The 20,906-nt window shown below is 39.9% G+C and overlaps 2 long non-coding RNA genes across 2 annotated transcripts in view; both read right to left on the bottom strand.

Moving 5' to 3' along the window:
• LOC145511090 (uncharacterized) overlaps positions 1-20,906 on the bottom strand; it is a 704,343-nt gene that overhangs the window by 200,698 nt on the left and 482,739 nt on the right. The gene's annotated exons all lie outside the window — the stretch shown is intronic.
• On the bottom strand, positions 915-8,962 carry LOC145511098 (uncharacterized). Its single transcript, XR_014057500.1, has 2 exons — positions 7,340-8,962; positions 915-1,469 (listed from the first exon to the last, which is right to left on the bottom strand). It is a non-coding gene; the product is annotated as an uncharacterized LOC145511098 (long non-coding RNA).

The following is a 20,906-nucleotide window of genomic DNA, read 5'->3' as shown; positions in this document are numbered from 1 at the left end:
AGTGAAATCATATAGTGTCCATCTTTCTCTGTTTGGCTTGCTTCATTTAGTATAAAGCCTTCAAGGTCCACTCACGTTGTCATAAGTGGTTAGAATTTCCTCGATTATATGGCTGAGTAACATTCCAGTGTGTGTATATGTATGCACATGTGTGTGTATGTATGTGTGTAGGTATGTGTGTAAATATCAATAAATAGAGATAGGTGGATAGGTATATCTCACAACTTGCTTTTCCATTCATCCTTTGATGAATACTCAGGTTCTAAGTCTTGGCTATTGTAAATAATGCTGCTATGAACATAGGGGGTGCAGATATATCTTTGAGATTCTGTTTCCATTTTCTTTGGATATATTTCCCAAAGTGGAATTGCTGGATTACATGGTGATTATATACATATATATATATATATATATATATATATATATATATATATATATTTTTTTTTTTTTTTTTTTTGAGGATCCTCCATACTGTTTTTCATGCTTGCTGTACCAGTTTACATTCCCACTAACAGGGGACAAGGGTCCTCTCTTCTCTATATTTACACCAGCATATGTGAATGCATCTTTTTGATGATGGCCATTCTAATAGACAGGTGGTATCTCACTGTGGTTTTAACTGCCATTTCCCAAACAACTGGTGATGCTGAACATCTTTTCACATATCTGCTGGCTTTTTACATATCTTCTTCGGAGAAATGCATATGCAGGTCTCTTGCCCATTTTTTTTGTTGTTGTTATTGCTGTTGAATTATTATAAGTTCTTCATACACTGTGAAAGCCTCTTATCAGTTATATAGTTTGCAAATATTTGTTTTTGTTCTATAGATTGCCTTTTTACTTTGTTGTTGGTTTCTTTGGCAGTACAGAAGATTTTTAGTTTGCTATAGTTCTATTATTTATTTACTTTTAAATTTTTGTGCTTGTGCTTTAGGTGTCATATAAAAAATATCACCTAAACCCATGATAAGAAGCTTTATTCCAGTGTTTTCTTCTAAGAGTTTCCTGGCTTCAGGTCTTTTATTCACGTCTTTAATCTGTTTCCAGTTAGTTTTTATGGATGCTGTAAGAAAGGGTATGGTTTCATTCTTTTACATGTGAATATCCATTATTTCAGCACCATTTATTGAAGAGTATTCTTAGCTTTCCTGTCGAACATTAGTTGATTTAATATGCTCGGGTTTATTTCTGGATTTTGATTCTGTTCCATTGGTCAGTCTGTTTTTATGCCAGCATCATACTGTTTTGATGACTATAGCTTTATATTATAACCTAAATCAGAAAGTAGAATGCCTCCTGCATTGTTCTACTTTCTCCAGAATATTTTTTAGCTATTCAGGGTCTTTAGCATGTGTGTTAGTTTCTCAGTCGTGCCCAACTCTTTGCAACCCCATGGACTGTAGCCCACAAGGCTCCTCTGTCCAAGGAATTTTCCAGGCAGGAATATTGGAGTGGGTTCCCATTCCCTTCTCCAGGGGATCTTCCTAACCCAGGGATCAAACTGGTGTCTCCTGCATTGCAGGTGGATTCTTTACCGGATGGGCTACCAGGTAAGCTATTCAGGGTCTTTTGTAGCACCATATAAATTTTAGGAGTGTTTTTCTACTTCTGTAAAAAATGCCCTTGGAATTTTGATAGGCATTGAATTGACTCTACAGATGGTTTTTGGTAATATGGATATTTTAACAATATGTATTCTTCCAATTCTCAAGACCTGTCTCTTGAGAAACCTGTATGCAGGTCAGGAAGCAACAGTTAGAACTGGACACGGAACAACACACTGGTTCCAAATAGGAAAAGGAGTCCGTCAAGGCTGTATATTGTCACCCTGCTTATTTAACTTATATGCAGAGTACATCATGAGACAATGCTGGGCTGGAAGAAACACAAGCTGGAATCAAGATTGCCAGGAGAAATATCACTAACCTCAGATATGCAGATGACACCACCCCTATGGCAGAAAGTGAAGAAGAACTAAAGAGCCTCTTGATGAAAGTGAAAGAGGAGAGTCAAAAAGTTGGCTTAAAGCTCAACGTTCAGAAAACTAAGATCATGGCATCTGGTCCCATCACTCCATGGGAAATAGATGGGGAAACAGTGGAAACAGTGTCAGACTTTACTTTTTTGGGCTCCAGAATCACTGCTGATGGTGACTGCAGCCGTGAAATTAAAAGACACTTACTCCTTGGAAGGAAGGTTATGGCCAACCTAGATAGCATATTGAAAAGCAGAGACATTACTCTGCCAACAAAAGTCCGTCTAGTCAAGGCTATGGTTTTTCCAGTGGTCATGTATGGATGTGAGAGTTGGACGGTGAAGAAAGCTGAGCGCCGCAGAATTGATGCTTTTGAACTGTGGTGTTGGAGAAGACTCTTGAGAGTCCCTTGGACTGCAAGGAGATCCAATCAATCCATCCTAAAAGAGATCAATCCTGGGTGTTCATTGGAAGGTCTGATGTTGAAGCTGAAACTCCAATACTTTGGGCACCACATGCAAGGGGTTGACTCATTGGAAAAGACCCTAATGCTGGGTAGGATTGGGGGCAGGAGGAGAAGGGGACGACAGAGGATGAGATGGTTGGATGGCATCACCGACTCGATGAACATGGGTTTGGGTAGACTCCGGGAGTTGGTGATGGACAGAGAGGGCTGGCGTGCTGCAATTCATGGGGTCGCAAAGAGTCGGACACGACTGAGCGACTGAACTGAACTGAACTGAATTCTTCCAATTCATGCACACAGGATATCTTTTCATTTATTCATGTATTCTTTGATTTCTTCAATCCTAATATCAGTTTTTGGTTTTAGGTTTTGCTATATATATATATTGAACTATGGTGTTGGAGAAGACTTTTGAGCGTCCTTTGGACTGCAAGGAGATCCAGCCAGTCAGTCCTAAAGGAAATCAGTGCTGAATATTCATTAAAAGGACTGATGCTGAAGCTGAAACTCCAAACTTTGACCACCTGATGCAAAGAACTGACTCATTGGGAAAGACCCTGATGCTGGAAAAGATTGAAAGCAGGAGGAAAAGGGGATAACAGAGGATGAGGTGATTAGATGGCATCACCAACTCAACGGACATGAGTTTGAGCAAGTTTTGTGAGTTGGTGATGGACAGAGAGGCCTGGCAGCCCATGGGATTGCAAAGAGTCGGTCATGACTGAGTGACTGAACTGACTGATTGATATATAAAATAATGTTGTCTGCAAAGAGTGTCTATAGATAAGTGACTGGTGACAAGTAGGGAAAAAAAAATTAATGCATTATGTCTATCAGTTCAGAGTTTTTATAAATGTAATTTTAGCTGATGATGATGGTGGAGGTAGTCATGATGATGGTAATTGATATGCCAAAGAAAACAACTCATAATAGAAATGCAAATTTTTGTCTCCCATTGGCACTTTAAAATGTATCCAGTGGGGCCACTGGATAAAATTAAAAAAAAAAAAAATCTATTACTTACTTCTAGTAGGTAATAAACAAGCCTATGTGACCTAGAGTCATAAAACACAATCACCATAGAGACTTTAGGATGAGCAATATAATGCATCAATCATAATTCTGAGCATGATTTACTGTTAAGTCTTCTTTCCTTCCCTGGCTAGGGTCAACTTCCAGCAGGCTGCTCATTGTTTGAGAGGCTGGTATTATATCATGAACTCTCTTTTCTCCAACTCTGCTTACAACCTTGTTGTCTCTGTCATTTTATGGTTTTCCAATATAGTTTTCCATCTAAATGCACATGGAAGAATTATATTTCCTGTAACTGAGTGGAAGTGGATCTGTAGTTTTGTCCAGTATGTTGCAAGTGGGAAGTGGCATGAGTTATTAACATCTGCATGACAAATTATTTAATAGTTGATGAAAAACCCTTCAAGATGTCCCTTTCTTTTGGATGTAATAAATGCTACATTTAAGACAGTTATGGCTTCTTCTGAGCAGACACTCTGTTCCCATCCTCTCGTCCCACTAACTAACAAGGAAAATGTAATGGGAAAAAGAAATAAACTCTCCTGAACCATTGAGATTTTGGAGTTAATTGTTATTCAAGAAGAGCCTAACCTCTTCTGACAAGAGCTGAAGTACTTCAATAACAACACACACACACAGATGCAGACGTCTAACACACTGGTTTAGGGACTAGGTGACAAGCTATGGAAAAACTGGCATCTAACACATCCTGGAAAATAATTTGAGTTAATGATAACTAGAAAGATATTAACTTAATGAATTTGTAGCTTGAAGGGGAGAGAATGAAAAACAGAACATTATCAGTATGTGTTAGTTGCTGAAGGCTGGTTTTGGCAAATTACTATAAGAAAGATGTTTGTCAGGAAAGAATTACTGGGGTTTCTAATAGGAATGAAAGGAATTAAGAGAGTCCTGAAATTTGAAAACTTTTCATCACCTACTAGTATAAAAATTAAACTAAGAAAGCCTTCACGTAACAAATACGGATTCAAATTTACCTTTGTAGCAAGGATCAAATTGAGAAGGTAGTCTACACATGCATTGCTGAAACCTCCAGATAAATTTAATTAATATTAGAGCAAATACCCATTTAAAACCATACTGTTCGATTACTATGAATTGGATAACATGGCTCAGGGACATGAGACCAATGATGTGACTTCCCACAGATGTACAAAATCTCAACGTCCCTGCAATTAATTCTGGAGAGAGAAAGAATCAAGGGTGGGACAAAGCATACAAATACAGCAAATCTAATATATGTATTTAGAACAGAACAAAAGATGTGCGTATTGCAACACAGAGATGACTTGAATCAAATAGATTAGATTCTCATCTCTAGACGTTCCCGAAGTTATTTAGAGAATGCTACTGCCAAAAGGACCTAGTTTAAAATAATTTGTAATTGTTCAAGACATAAAATGGCATTTGTCTTTTGTCTCCCCAAATCCCCAACCCCAGCCACTATACATGAGTAAGAAGCATGCTAGGAAATCTACTTAACGCCAAAAACATTTTCCAGTGTCCATTTCAGATATTGTCAAAGATTACTGGAAAAGGAACAGAGAAAAGATTAGAGGGCCACAGAGACCAACAGAGGAACTTGGTAGGACAAAGGAACAGCAGAGGGGCAGTGGGGACAGAATCAGGGACTAATCCATCTCCCATCATCGGGACAGGGGACTTCTAAAACATCTGCTTTTAAATTTGCCATAAACCATATCTTTTCCAAATGAGATTATATACTATGGCTATTCTATCCCTGTTTTACTTTTGTATTTTAGCTGTGTGGATAGAAAATAACTTGTCTTTTTCTTCATTGGCCCTGAAGTCAAGAGGAAATTCAGTTGAGTTCAGTTGGGTGGCTCAGTCGTGTCCGACTCTTTGTGACTCCATGGACTGTAGCACGCCAGGCCTCCCTGTCCATCACCAACTCCCGGAGTCCATCCAAACTCATATCCATTGAGTTGGTGATGCTATCAAGCTATCACATCCTCTGTCGTCCCCTTTCCCGTCCCCTTTTATTCCCGCCTTCAATCTTTCCCTGAATCAGGGTCTCTTCAAATGAGTCAGCTCTTCATATTAGGTGGCCAAAGTATTGGAGTTTCAGCTTCAGCATCAGCCCTTCCAATGAATATTCAGGACTGATTTCCTTTAGGATAGACTGGTTGGATCTCCTTGCAGTCCAAGGGCTCTCAAGAGTCTTCTCCAACACCACAGTTCAAAAGCATCAATTCTTCAGCGCTCAGCTTTCTTTATAGTCCAACTCTCACATCCATACATGACTACTGGAAAAACCATAGCCTTGACTAGATGGAACTTTGTTGGCAAAGTAATGTCTCTGCTTTTCAATATGCTATCTAGGTTGGCCATAACCTTCCTTCCAAGGAGTAAGCGTCTTTTAATTTCATGGTTGCAATCACCATCAGCAGTGATTTTGGAGCCCAGAAAAATAAAGTCTGACACTGTTTCCCCATCTATTTCCCATGAAGTGATGGGACCAGATGCCATGATCTTAGTTTTCTGAACGTTGAGCTTTAAGCCAACTTTTTCACTCTTCTCTTTCACTTTCATCAAGAGGCTCTTTAGTTCTTCTTCACTTTCTGCCCTAAGGGTGGTGTCATCTGCATATCTGAGGTTATTGATATTTCTCCCGGCAATCTTGATTCCAGCTTGTGTTTCTTCCAGCCCAGCGTTTCTCATGATGTACTCTGCATATAAGTTAAATAAGCAGGGTGACAATATACAGCCTTGACGGACTCCTTTTCCTATTTGGAACCAGTCTGTTGTTCCATGTCCAGTTCTAACTGTTGCTTCCTGACCTGCATACTGGTTTCTCAAGAGACAGGTCAGATGGTCTGGTATTCCCATCTCTTTCAGAATTTTCCACAGTTTATTGTGATCCACACAGTCAAAGGCTTTGGCATAGTCAATAAAGCAGAAATAGATGTTTTTCTGGAACTCTCTTGCTTTTTTGATGATCCAGTGGATATTGGCAATTTGATCTCTGGTTCCTCTGCCTTTTCTAAAACCAGCTTGAACATGTGGAAGTTCACGGTTCACGTATTGCTGAAGCCTGGCTTGGAGAATCTTGAGCATTATGCTGTCTAGGTTGGTCATAACTTTTCTTCCAAGGAGTAAGCGGAAATACATCAACCTAATACAGAGACAAATAATCATTACCCAGGAATCCTAGACTTGGAGTTAAATGCCAAGAATGGATAAGACTTTGAGGTTGGATCTGTTGAGAAGGAGGCAGTATATTTCGACTGTGAAACAGAGAATATGTACATTTTTATTTTTAGCTAGGAAGGCAGATTATCGTAGCTGTTAGTGATGTTAATCAAATCTTTCTCACCCTCAATCTTCAATACAGGTGACAGCACTGCTCTTCCCGGCACACTGTATTCAGGTAGGCCTCCCGGTCTAATCCTGGACAAGCTGTTTGGAAAGTATTGGCATTTAACTGTTGATGTGAGATCCTCCTGAGTCTCTGTCCTCTGCTATCTGCAGTGTCTGTGAAAGCTCCATCAGTCAGTCCCTGACTGACTACAATAAGCAGTGACTTCCTGCCAACTTGCAAAGAACATGTGACATAACTAAGAAATTAAACCTTTTCTTTTAAGCCAATGAGATTTAGGATTTGTTACTGCAACAAACTTACCTAATCTAACTGATAACGTATTGTTTCTGACTCCTTGGAAGGAGAAGAGAGAAAGGGAAGAGGGAAAAGAATATGTGAAGTCTTTACTTGAATAAGGGTTTTCCTGGTGGCTCAGCCGGTAAAGAATCCGCCTGCAATGCAGGAGACCTGGGTTCAATCCCTGGGTAGGAAAGATCCCCTGGAGAAGGGAAAGGCTACCCACTCCAGTATTCTGGTCTGGAGAATTCCATGGACTGTCTTAAAGAATAGTCCATGGGGTCTTAAAGAATCGGACACGACTGAGCGGCTTTCGCTTTTACTTACTTTACTATTATCAACAGGATTTTAGATTCTCTGGAAATGGCTAGTAGCTAAGGCTGAATTTTTCTCTTGGAAGCATTTTAGCAAATTATTAAGAAATCCCCCGATGGACTGACTCTAATCCGCCTGTTACCCTAACTCTTTGCTTTAGCTGCAACCCCATTTCTCTAGCTTTACCTTTCACAGACTCTCCTTTTTAGGGCCCGGCATACTCTGACGGTGGCCTTTTTTTTTTTTTTGGCCGTGCCACTCTGGGATCTTACTACTCAGACCAACCAGGGATGGAACGTGTGCCCCCTACAGAGTAAGTGCAGGGGACTCCCTGGCAGACACCGCTGTCAAACTGGATTCCTGTTACACATGCAGATCTTCCTACTAGCTGCTGCCCAAGTGGCCCTGGAGACGCTACACGTTTATCCACCACGAGCAGGGTGGCCGCTTGCTTCTGGATGCCGCGACAGCTCTCTCCCCACTGTGGCTTCAGGCTGCGTCCGCACTGAGAAGTCTCATGTGTGTGTCAGACAACCCAACCTTGCACCCTCATATTTCCTAGGGCACACACCAAGTTTTCAGACTGCCTTCTTGAAAGGCGTGCAAACAGGACTGAAATTAGAAGAGTGCACCTCAAACTAACACTTAAGCAGGAATGAGCAAGACTCAAAAGCGTTTCAGCACTATATCTAAAAAAAAATCTCTTCACAAATCTCCCCTCCCTTGGCCCATTTATCTTGTCCTTGTGAATTTTAGAGCTGTCCAAGGTTCCCTTATATACTTTTAAAATGTACGTTTCAATCTGATACTTACTTAAGGGATTTTTAACTATTCTAATTTGACATATAAGTTGAAGCTTAAAATTTTACATGCTCTCGCATACTAACAGCATATATCATTTACTAATCCCTTGAAATGTGCTAATAACTGCCCCAATTTCTTTAATTTTATACCCCCTTTCTCTTTTAAGTCTTATGGGATTTTTATGAAGCTGGGTTATTATTCCAAAACTTCCATTGAGGCTCTGAGAGGTTTAATATTCAATTGTTGAGAGCTTTCTTTTGTTTGGCTTTGTTTGAACCACACTGCTTCAGTAACTGCCATGAAGTATGTATAGTATTTACTGGAAAGAAATACAGGAAAATAATTTGCTTCATTTCTATGTGATTTCTTACACATTTTGGCATACTTTGGATATGATATTAAGAGAGAAAGAAAGGTAAGCTTCACTTTAAATTGTCTAAGGGCTATGTGTAAGTTTATTTTATAAAATTTTGAACATGTGGCCCTACAGGTAGTGATCTGTGTATTCACTTCCCCTCTTCCTTGTAATGCTGCAAAATGGAAGATACGGCATATCCATATCGAGGAATATCTATTTCGATAGTTAATGTGCCATCTCATTCATAATCTCTGGCAGTAGGTTTTAAAGTAGATCCCAGTCTTCTTTCCACGTCTCAGTTATCAGGGCAGCTTGGGAGGCTCACAGTTCAAGAGGGATTTCTCCTCAGTTCCCTCTGTGGCAGCACCGCCCTCCCCTCGCCTTCTGTGGTTCTTTTCAAGCCAGTCCTGTTCCTTCTCTGGCCGTGACCCTTTGCTGTGAGTCAGGAGGCTGACTTGTGGCATCTGTCTCCCCAAATCACACTTGAGTGCAGCACAATTAGGGATTTCACAAGATTAAAGTTCTCTCTCAGATACCTAAATGTTACCCTTCAGTATTAATTGTTTATTTTGCAGTTAGTATGACTGCAGGCCAGCTGGCCTCCTTGCTGGACTGCTTCTTCAAGCACATGCCAACTGACACTCGAAAGAGCTTTGAACTTAATAAATGTGTGGCCTTAAGACTTGAGCTGCCACTTAGCCCTGCAACGAGTGAGCACAGCCGTCTCTTCAAACACAGCGCTTCAGCTGAACCAGGCCACAGCACTAAGCACTGCCCTTGAAGCTAAGGGATAGCCAGCCAAGATGCAGAGGGATAAGTATCTGCCGTGATCCTTCTTTTTAAAGCTGTTTTTTAAAATGAGTTTGTTTGGACCTGTCGCCCTTTAAATTGGGCTCTTTTTTGTTTAGTGTTTTTTTCTAACTGATTTTAAGTGTTTTAAGAGGTGGAGATGTCTCTATTGTTTTCCCCTATTTTATACATACGATCTGTACATTCTAGTAACACTTTAAAATAATTTAGTGCATTCAAAAATTTTGCTTACATTTACCCTGGTGTAACTAACTTTCGTTATAAAAAACTGAGTTCAGTTAAATGACTTCTTTTTTTTTCTGAAAGATCCATGGGTATGTAGCATAAAAATCACAAATCACATTTGCATTTCATTTTTAAATTAGTTGTTTCATTCTTTGAAGAGATATTCAAGGTCACAGACCCAGGAAAGGTTTTCAATATGTGATCATGTTTCCATCTGTGCCTTGGAGACCACAGGAAAAGAATGTTATCTCAGACTTCAATTTAAATAACATTCTGAGCACCCTACCCTGTCTTCCCTAAACCAAATACACCTGCCAACAATGTTGAGGGACAAGTACTTCTCATTTAATTGTAAGTAGATTGCTTTCAAGTTTATAGATGAACTGAGAACAATTTTAATTTAAATCTTAAAAGGGGGAGGGGATGTGCAGAGGGAATATGCAAAACACATCCTTGGAATTTATGGTTTTCCAGAATGAGAGAAAGCAAATTGTATAGGGTGTGTAGAGAGAAACAATCCAGAACTGGAGGGGGTTGATGGAGGCTACTGTCAGTGAAAGAAGAGAAACTTAAGAAGCAAAAAAAATCAAAGCTTTCTCCTCATGCTCAGAGAAGAGTGCCTTGCATAAGACACTGCTGTGAACACTATTATGTTATCCAAACAGGTTAGCTTAACTTAGGAACATGAGCCATTGACCTCATTATGTTGCTAAAAGGAAGCCACCTTTGCCCCAAAAGAGCTAATCTTTTTTTCCCATATGGTTACCATGTGACCTAGAAGATTTTCTGAATTTCACTGAAAATTTCAAATCCCTGTAAACTTTAAGGCATCAAAAAATGTCCTTAAAAGCTATAGACAGTATTTCCCTTGTGTTTGCTAAATCAGATTCCCTTTCTGCAATAAAGAACACACACACGGAAAGCCTGACTGTTTGAACAGATACACCAAGAGAGACTTACAAGGATCTACATTTTAAAGGCAGTGACTCTAAAACATGACAGTGATTTGTATTAGAATTAAAAAGACAAAAAGTCAATGAGAACACTGGGAGGAAAAAGAAATAGCAAGGATTATAGCCACAAAATCAGTATAATAATCTGGGGTCCAAAATCCTGGCAAAGTACAGGGATATTTCAAACCATGAACTATTATAGGTTTTTAGTAAAAACATATTTACCTAGGATCTATCATATCAGATCTACAAAGAGAACAGCAATAAAAACGGCATTATTTTTTCTTTATGGTTATACATGGAGCTGACAGTACAATTTGGCGGTACTAGCTATTTACATTTTCTTCTTCCAAAAGAAATGTGAGCTGAAATGCCATGTTTGTCCCTGACCAAATTTTTCAAAATAGTTTTGAACAAAACAATAAATAGCATCTGCCATCATTGCTTACATTTAAGGAACACAGTTTAGTACTTCGGAGAGGTTGGAGTGAAAAGAAAGACCAACAGCACAATGGCTCTCGGAAAGAATGTAAAAAATTCCTTTGACGTTGCACTGTTTATTATTACGGAATGTTGCAGGCATATCAGAAAGATACCTTAATGGGATTTGTGCGTATATTTGGATTTTAGGGATTCTGTGTTCATTATAATAAGTCATCAAGCATCAGCTACAACAAAGCAAACTGTCCCATTGAATCTTTTCATACCAGGAAATTTTGCTGATAGAAATACTAGCCTTTAAAAAAAAAATAAAAACTTGCAGTTTCTAGAGTAGATTAAATTAGTAAGACAGAAGAACATAAATTGCAAAAATATAAAATATTATCCATTTATTCAACATACATGCATTAGAGCCTACTCCCAGGCGCTATTTGTAGGCACTGGGAGTTCAGCAGTGTACCAAGTAGGCAAACATCTCTTCCTCAGGGCTTATAGGTTACTGGAAGAAGGAGACAGTAAGTAGGACAAGTAAGAAAAAAAAAAAAAAAGACTTTTTAAGATAGTTATGAACACTAAGGAGAAGTGGAATAGGAAGTGTGTTTGGAGAACAAGGGGTTAGAGTGGTCTGAGGAGACCTTACTGAGTAAAGACCTGAATGAACAGAGAATGGAAGTCACGCTGCTGCTGCTGCTGCTGCTAAGTCGCTTCAGTCGTGTCCGACTCTGTGCGACCCCATAGACGGCAGCCCACCAGGCTCCTCCGTCCCTGGGACTCTCCAGGCAAGAACACTGGAGTGGGGTGCCATTTCCTTCTCCAGTGCATTAAAGGGAAAGTGAAAGTGAAGTCGCTCAGTCGTGTCCCACTCTTAGCGACCCCATGGACTGTAGCCTACCAGGCTCCTCCGTCCATGGGATTTTCCAGGCAAGAGTACGGAAGTCACGCAGATACCTTCAAAAGAACATTCCAGAGAGTGGAAGAGAAAACGCTACGTGAGGAGCCCAGTTGGCAGCAACAGAGTAGGCGAAAGGAGGACTAGGAGGTGTGGTCCACGTACAGCCTCAGAGACCCGGTGAGGACTTCTTTGTCAGGTCAGAGGGTTTCAAGCACAGGAATGACACTCTGGCTGCTGGGTGGAGAGTCGGTGGTGGGAGGGAAAAAAGAAGACTAGCTGCAAAGTGTCCCAGATGGCTGGCTCTGTCCTCCCAGAGGCAGCCTCCACCCTCTTCACCCTCTTCTCTTCCTTAGGAAGCATGGGAGCACCCGGGAGGAGATCAGAGGGAGGACGGCGGGTGAGGCTGGGTGAGTCGTTGCCTCTACCCTGTGGGTCTGCCTGTGGCTGCTAGTATTACTCAACGAAAGGGTGCTGATCCTTTCACGTCTGCAGACTTGACTTGACATTCTCTTCACTGGTATCAGGTTCCTAGAGCTGCCATAACAAAGTGCCATAAGTGAGTGTGGCGTAGGTAACAGAATTTGTTGTCACACAGTTGTGAGGCCAGAGCCTACAAGCATGGTGCTGTGAAGGAAAATCTGTTCCATACTTCTCATCTCTGGTACACTCAGGTGTTTCTCGGTTTACAGGCGGTATTGTCCTTGTGGCTTTACATTGTCCTCTGTCTGTATGTGTGAACTCTGTGTCCAAATTTCTGCTTTTTATAAGGATACCAGTCATACTGGACTGCAGCCAATCCTAACAACCTCATCTTAACTTATTCATCGCAAAGATCCTACTTCCATGTAAGGTCACATGCATAGGTACAGTTATTAGGACTTCAGTATCCTTTGAAGGAGAACACAATTCAACTCATAACATTATTTTTTCAGACTCAGGAATGAAAATAACCTAGCTGTCACTAGGTCCAGTTCTAGTTTTCTTAACACTCCTACTTTTGAAAAATCTCTTAGTAAATAAATTTCTTTATTATCATATTTGAATATGTTATCTGTATAATGCTGGGAGCTTAATTATGTAAAAGTCTATACAGTAAGAGAAACAATAAAACAGAATCCTGGCAACAGCAGCAAAGGGATGAGGTCACCAATCTGGATATAATTTTAAGGATGAGGCAACAAGATTTGCTAAGAACTGAATATAGGGCATGACAGACTGAGAAAAGTCCATGATTCCTGACCTGAGCAACTGGAAGAATGGTGTCATCATTACTAAGATGAAGAAGGCTGTGAGAAAATCAAGTGGAGGGGATGTGTGAGATTAGAAGCTCAGTTTTGAATATGTGCAGTTTGAGATACCCATTAGATGACTAAAAAGGTCTCTTGGATATATGTGTTTGGTGTTTAGAACAAGGTCTATCAATGCACACTTGGGGATCATCAGAGTATAGACAGCCAGTTCAAAGCCATCAGGATGAATGAAAATCAGAAAATGACTAAGTTGAGATAGAAAAGAGAGCCAAAGGTCTACCTCTTGGAACTCTAAAGTTTACAGAGAAATGAGAGCAGCAACCAATAAAATTGACTAAAAACTAGCAGCCATAAAAACAAAAGGAAAATTGGGCATTGGGGAGTCAGAAGGGAGACAAAAAGAGTTTTTCAAGGAAGAGAATACTCAATGGTATCAAATACTGCTTCTGGTAAGTCAGATAAAATGAGTTCTGAGATTGATCACTAGATTAAATTAATGAACAAGTCAAAGTTAGAGACTGGACAAGACTGGTGCAGTCCTGTGCACAGTCTGGGGCCAAGTTACACCAGTGGTCAATTCTGGAACTAATGAGAGAAGGGTTAATACAACTGTGTCACATGCCATTTACACAAATATGGATTTTTGTAGAGCTCATTTTATACCATTTTAAACTTATCCCAGGAATGGAGCTGACAGGAAGGAAGTTTTATTTTACAAAGACCTATATCATTGAGATGATTTGTAAGGAATATGTATTACTTCTGTAATCAAAAATGAAAAGAATCCATTCAAAAGTACATGTAAAAACAAAAATACATGTAACAGTGATCAACTTCCAGTACGATCATATGAGACACTCTGCTAACTCACTCTCCAATGGCACTGGTGAAAATTATTTCTTAAAAGCATCCACTTAAAGCTTCTAGACATGGCCTTAATGGGAAACAGAAAATGAAGAAACAACTGATCAAGAAACCAATGAAAGTGTGAAAAGAGAGACAAGAATATGGTGTTTGAACCAAGTCATCTGCCTCCTCCTCTCTCAGCAGTGAGGCCGAGACTCCCCTCCAGACACCTGCAACCAAGACCACAGAGCCTCCGCTTTCCCAGCTCCCAGCTCGGGCCTCTTCCTGAGAGAAGCAAGACTTCAATTTTTCTTATCCTCTCTCAGATGCCTGCTGTTGAGGCTAACTCCTGGGCAACTGGGTTGGAAGCTGTATGCTTAAACACATCTTTCTTATGAAAAGTGACCGATTTCACTTTAGAGTTATGAAAATATACATTTTTTTTCTGCTGATTTTCCCCACAGAGAGACTGATGCATTCTGACAATAGAATTTACAAGTATGAAAGGGTCACCTAGTCAGTTGACTTGAACAAGAGCATGTTCTCATGTATGCAAAATATACAGTTAGTGAGATTCAGAAACAAACACTTTTTATATGAAAATGTTGCTATGACTACTTGAGGAACAGTATAAATGTGAAAATCACTTTTAAAAACACAAAGTATCTTCTCCTCCAGAAAATAAACCAGTATAACAGATTTAAGGCAAAATTCAAACTACATTTCTAAGTCTTTCTTCCCCATCTCCAAAATATTATCCAGACTCTTTGCGATAACCCCCTCATCTGTTATGGATTAGTTTGACCAACATTACAGTCCATTAAAAAGAGCTTTCTCTTGGAAATTATCAACTTTCATTCACACCTTTCCCCACTGCCTATATCCTCTTATGTACTTTTCAACTTCACTAAAATATGTTTGCTTTTTATTTTCACATTATTCTTCAGAGACTTATAATTCATCATTAAAATTTTCAGTACTTTATAGAAATAGAGTTGGACAATCAGCTCTAGGTACCCTCACTTTAGTAATAAATATACTCCTTGGGGTATTTCTGGATCACACCCTGTGTGACTCAATGAAGCTATGAGCCAAGCTATACAAGGCCACCCAAGATGGACGGGTCACGGTGGAGAGTTCTGACAAAATGTGGTCCACTGGAGAATATGTGACACCAGAAGATGAGCACCTCAGTTCGGTAGGTGTCCAATATGCTTCTGGGAAAGAGTGGAGAAATAGCTCCAGAAAGAATGAAGAGGCTGGGCCAACACGGAAATGCCACTCAGCTGTGGATGTGTCAGGTGGTGAAAGTAAAGTCCAATGCTGTAAAGAACAATATTGCATAGAAACCTGGAACGTTAGGTCCATGAATCATGGTAAATTGGATGTGGTCAAGCAGGAGATGGCAAGTGTGAATATCAACATTTTAGAATCAGTGAACGTAAAAGGATGGGAATGGGCGAATTTAATTCAGATGACCATTGTATCTACTACTGTGTGCAAGAATCCCTTAGAAGAAATAGAGTAGCCATCATAGTCAACAAAAGAGTCTGAAATGCAGCACTTGAGTGCAATCTCAAAAGCGACAGAAAAAGCTCTGTTCGTATCCAAGACAAACCATTCAACATTGCAGTAATACAAGTCTATGCATCAACCACTAATGCCAAATCAGTTGAACTTGAATAGTTCTGTGAACACCTATAAGACCTTCTAGAACTACATCCAAAAAAGATGTCCTTTTCATCACAGGGGATGGAATGCAAAAGTAGGAAGTCAAGACAAAGCTGGAGTAACAAGCAAGTTTGGCCTTGAAGGGCAAAATAAAGCAGGACAAAGGCTGAGTTTTGCCAAGAAAACACACTGGTCAGAGCAAACACTCTTCCAACAACACAAGAGAGGAATCTACATATGGACATTACTACATACGAAAATTCGAGTATTTTGGCCACCTGATATGAAGAGTTGACTCCTTTGAAAAGACCCTGATGCTGGGAAAGATTGAAGGCAGGAGGAGAAGGGGACGACAGAGGATGACATGGTTGGATGGCATCACCAACTCAATGGACATGAGTTTGAATAAGCTCTGGGAGTCGGTGATGGACAGGGAGGCCTAGCATGCTGCAGTCCATGGGGTCGGAAAGAGTCGGACACAATTGAGTGACTGAACTGAAGTGAACTGAAATTATGGTGGAGGTAATGAAGAAAATGGCAACTTCCTTCAAAAGGTCCCATGCAAGCACTGATACACTCAGTGCTCCTAACCCTGAAGCAGGCCACCGTTGACCGTACCTCCACAGGAGACACTCAAGCACAGTTCTGTCTCAGTCTCTGTGGGGTCTCTGGGTCCTGGTGCACACAAGGTTTGTTTGAGCCCTATGAGAGTCTCTGGAGGGTATGGGGTTTGATTCTAAACGCGAATTCACTCCTCCTACCATCTTGCTGGGGCTTCTCCTCTGCCTTTGGACGTGGGGTGTCTCCTCAGGAATATGTCAAGTTTGTATGTTGTCACCCTCTTTATTTAACTTACACATAGAGCACATCATGTGAAATGCCAAGCGGGAATCAAGGTTGCCAAGAGAAATATCAACAACCTCAGAAATGCAGATGATATCAATCTAATGGCAGAAAGTGAAGAGGAACTGAACAGTCTCTTGATAAGGGTGAAAGAGGAGAGTGAAAAAGTTGGTTTAAAACTCAACATTTAAAAACCAAAGATCATGGCATCTGGTCCCATCACTTCATGGCAAACAGATGGGGAAAAAGTAGAAACCATGACAGATTTTATTTTCAGTCACTCAAAAATCAGTGCAGACAGTGACTGCAGCCCTGCAATTCAAAGACACTTACTCCTTGGAAGGAAACATATGACAAAGCTAGACAGCGTATTCAAAAGCAGAGACATCACTTTGCCAAAAAGGTCCGTATAGTCGAGCTACGGTTTTTCCAGTAGTCATGTATGGATTTGAGAGTTGGAACATATTGGAAGGCTGAGTGCTGGAGAATTGATGCTTTCGAATTGTGGTATTGGAGAAGACTCTTAAGAGGCCTCAGACAGCAAGCAGATCAAACTAGTCCATCCTAAAGGAATCCAATCCTGAATATTCATTGGGAGGACTGATGCTGAAGCTGAAGCTCCAATATTTTGGCCACCTGATGTGAAGACCTGACTCACTGGAAAAGACCCTGATACTGGAAAAGATTGAAGGTAGGAAAAGAAGGGGTGACAGACGATGAGATGTTTGGATGCCCTCACTGACTCAATGGACATGAGTTTGAGCCAACTCTTGGAGACAGCGGAAGACAGGGGAGCCTAGCCTGCTGCAGTCCATGGAGTCCCAAAGTATTGGCCATGACTGAGCAGCTGAACAACAGCAACAACAAAGTGAGGACATGAAGGTAGGCATGACAAAAATAAACTTTCACTTTTCTTTAAAAATTTCCCAAAATTGACCAGGCCCCACAAAAAGGACAAAAAATTCTGCTTTTGAATCAAGTCCATCTGCTTTCTGTTATCAAAACCCAAGCCTTTATCACCATTACTGTAGATTAACCATGCATTTTATTTTTTGAAATTGTGATCTGGTCTAAAACCAAATGATTATAAAATTTTTATGAAACAATGTATCCCAAGTTCCTAATAGTCAGGTAACAAATGAGATTTTGAATGATAACTAGTTTAAGGGCTTCAAAGACTGCATGTGGGATAATTTGGCAAGTGCACAAGGGAAGCCGAAGTGGAGCAGAACATAAAGCTAATTAGCTAAAAAAAACTAGAGAGCCTGTGAGTCTTTTTTTTTTTGATTTACTTTTTTTCTTAAATTGTTGTCTTCTTAGCCACAGTACTTGGATGAAGCTTAATCACTTTGTTTCTACCGTCAGTCCCAAAACTTAGCATATTGCTTTTGGACATTTTTGTTGTTGTTCATTTGCTCAGTCATGTCCGACTCTTTGTGACCCCGTGGACTGCAGCACGCCCGGCCTCCCTGTCCATCACCAACTACCGGAGCTTGCATTATTGAAATTTTTATATGATATGCCTCTTTTCTAGACATTTCATGAAGAATCATCTGGTGAAAAACTTGTTTTAATTTTATTGAAGTATAGCTGATTTTACAATGTTGTGTTATTTTCTGCTGTACAGCAAATTGATTCGGTTATATATACATATTCTTTTTCATATTCTTTTCCATTGTGGTTTGTCACAGGATACTGAATACAGTTCCCAGTGCTCTACAATAGGATTTTGTTGTTTATCCATCCTATATATGATAGTTTGCATCTACTAATCCCAAATTCCAATCCTTCCCTCCCCCACCCCCACCTTGACAACCACAAGTGTGCACTCTATGTCTATGAGTTTGGTTTCACTTTGTATACATGTTCATTTGTGTCATACTTTAGATTCTACATATAAGTGATATTATATGCTATTTATCTCTCTCTTTCTGGCTTCCTTCACTTAGTATGATAAACACTAGCTCTACCCATGCTATTGGGAATGACATTATTTCTTTCTTTGCTGAGGAATATTCCATTTTATACACACACACACATTTTTATTTATTCATCTGTTGATGGACATTTAGGCTGTTTCCATATCTTGAGTACTGTAAACAGTGGGCTATGAACCTAGCAGGTGCATGCATCTTTCTGAATCACAGTTCTGTCTGGGTATATGCCCAGCTGTGGGGGGGTACTGCTGGATCATATGGCAACTATTTTCCAGAGTGGCTGCAACTCTTGGAAATTTTTCACTGAACTTTTTAAACTTAAGTTTTCTTTGCAGCACAACAAACGTTCATTACATCTGCTACAATAAGCATTTTATAAAACCCAGTTTTTCTTTTGAATTATACCAGTTGTAACTCTACATTTTCCAGTCAGATATTACAAGTTTTCTTTAGATATCTTTTCTATTCCACTGATTTGTATTTTCTTGAAACTGTCTACATAGAGCAATCATCTATTTTTCAGGTGAGAAAATTTAATTGATAAACATAATATAAAACAATCATTATCTCTTAGAATTCAACCCATATCTTCAAAAGGACATTTTTATATTTGAACTACATCCAAGACCACAAAGGTAGAAAAAATGTCTGTCACATTTTAAAGTAACGTAAGTACATTCCTATCATATTTCAGAGTATGTACAGCAGTATACATTCTGGTTTCTAACAAAGTCTTCAAGCCCATACTTTCCTGATTGATGCTGATTTTCTAGATTACCTGTATGTGATATCCAATTATACGTTATTATGAGACTCTTCTCATGTTTCATAGACATTTACTTTGATACTTTTTTATCTCACAATGCTGATTGAGCTCTTTTGTAAAGATTGCTAAACCAATTATATTGTCAGGAATGATGATTGTTAACAATGATCTGGATCCTGTTTGGGCTCAGTCCCCCTTGCTGAAGAAACAGTTTGACTCAACGCATAACTAAAATTTGTTACTGCATCATAAAGTGAGAAATACAGCTATTTTCCAAGTAAATATGTTCTCAAGAGAACTAAAGAACATTATTGAAAATGGCAGAATAAGAACCTCCAAAAATTCTCTTCTACAAAGAAGCAATTATAAATCTATAAAAAATCGTCAGAAGCAACACTTTCAGAACTCTGGAAGTTAGCTAAAGTTTACAGCAGATCTATAACCCTTAAAGAAAAGCACCCAAATCTCAGTAAGAACAATGAACTTTGTGGCATTGTTAACTTGTCTTAATCACAACCATAACTTTCTGTCTTGCTAAATCTCTTCAGTCATGTCTGACTCTTTGTGACCCCATGGACTGTGGCCCACCAGGCTCCTCTGTCCATGGGATTCCCCAGGCAAGAATACTAAAGGGGGTTGACATTTCCTTCTCTAAACTCTCTATCTTAGTTTTAGTCTTAAAAATTATCAGTCCAAAATGGCAATGAAAACCAGCAGTGTGGAAGCAAAGAGAGGGGACAGAACAGTGTTGGAGCTCCTCCAAAGTTCCATTTTCAGAGAATTCTCAGTATTTGACCTATTCAGGGATTCTCTAGAACACATCACTTGCAAAACTGTCTTTACTTGACCTTACTCTGAGCTCACCAAATGTGAAAAGTCTTTGCCCTGGGGTATGTGTTGAAAAAACTGCAGGTAATTGTTTAACTTTAGAGCTCCTGGGCATAACGGACAAGAACTGGACCAAGCAAAAGACTAACCAAAAAACTTTAAAGGAAAACACATAGGATGAGATATCCATATAGTCTTTGAAAAGTTTCAACACATTCCTGAGAATCCAGAAGGCCGTATGCATTCACAGACTTGCACACATATCAAGGACTCTGTACATGCCCAGGCCCTGAGAAAGCCCTAATTCTCACCTCTGGATGACCTTGAGATTCTATTCATGGTCAGTCAGTTCAGTCGCTCAGTCATGTCTGACTCTTTGCCACCCCATGGACTGCAGCATGCCATGCTTCCCTGTCCATCACCAACTCCCGAAGCTTACTCAAACTCCTGTCCATCAAGTTGGTGATGCCATCCAACCATCCCATCCTCTGTAAACCCCTTCTCCTCCTGCCTTCAATCTTTCCCAGCATCAGGGTCTTTTACAGTGAGTCAGTTCTTCCCATCAGGTGGCCAAAGTATTGAAGTTTCAGCTTCAGCATCAGTCCTTCCAATGAATATTCAGGACTGACTTCCTTTAGGATGGACTGGTTGGATCTCCTTGCAGTCCAAGGGACTCTCAAGAGTCTTCTCCAATACCACAGTTCAAAAGCATCAATTCTTTGATGCTCAGCTTTTTAGTCCCTCTCACATCCATACATGACTACTGGAAAAACCATAGCTTTGACTAGACCGATCTTTGTTGGCAAAATAATGTCTCTGCTTTTTAATATGCTTTCTCAGGTCACACAAATGAT

This window comes from Giraffa tippelskirchi, chromosome 6 (assembly GCF_054371585.1).
Source record: "Giraffa tippelskirchi isolate mGirTip1 chromosome 6, T2T-mGirTip1v1.2.pri, whole genome shotgun sequence".
NCBI lineage: Eukaryota > Metazoa > Chordata > Mammalia > Artiodactyla > Giraffidae > Giraffa > Giraffa tippelskirchi.
Note: the sequence above shows the minus strand (reverse complement) of the source record. Positions and strands in the feature narration are given on the sequence as shown.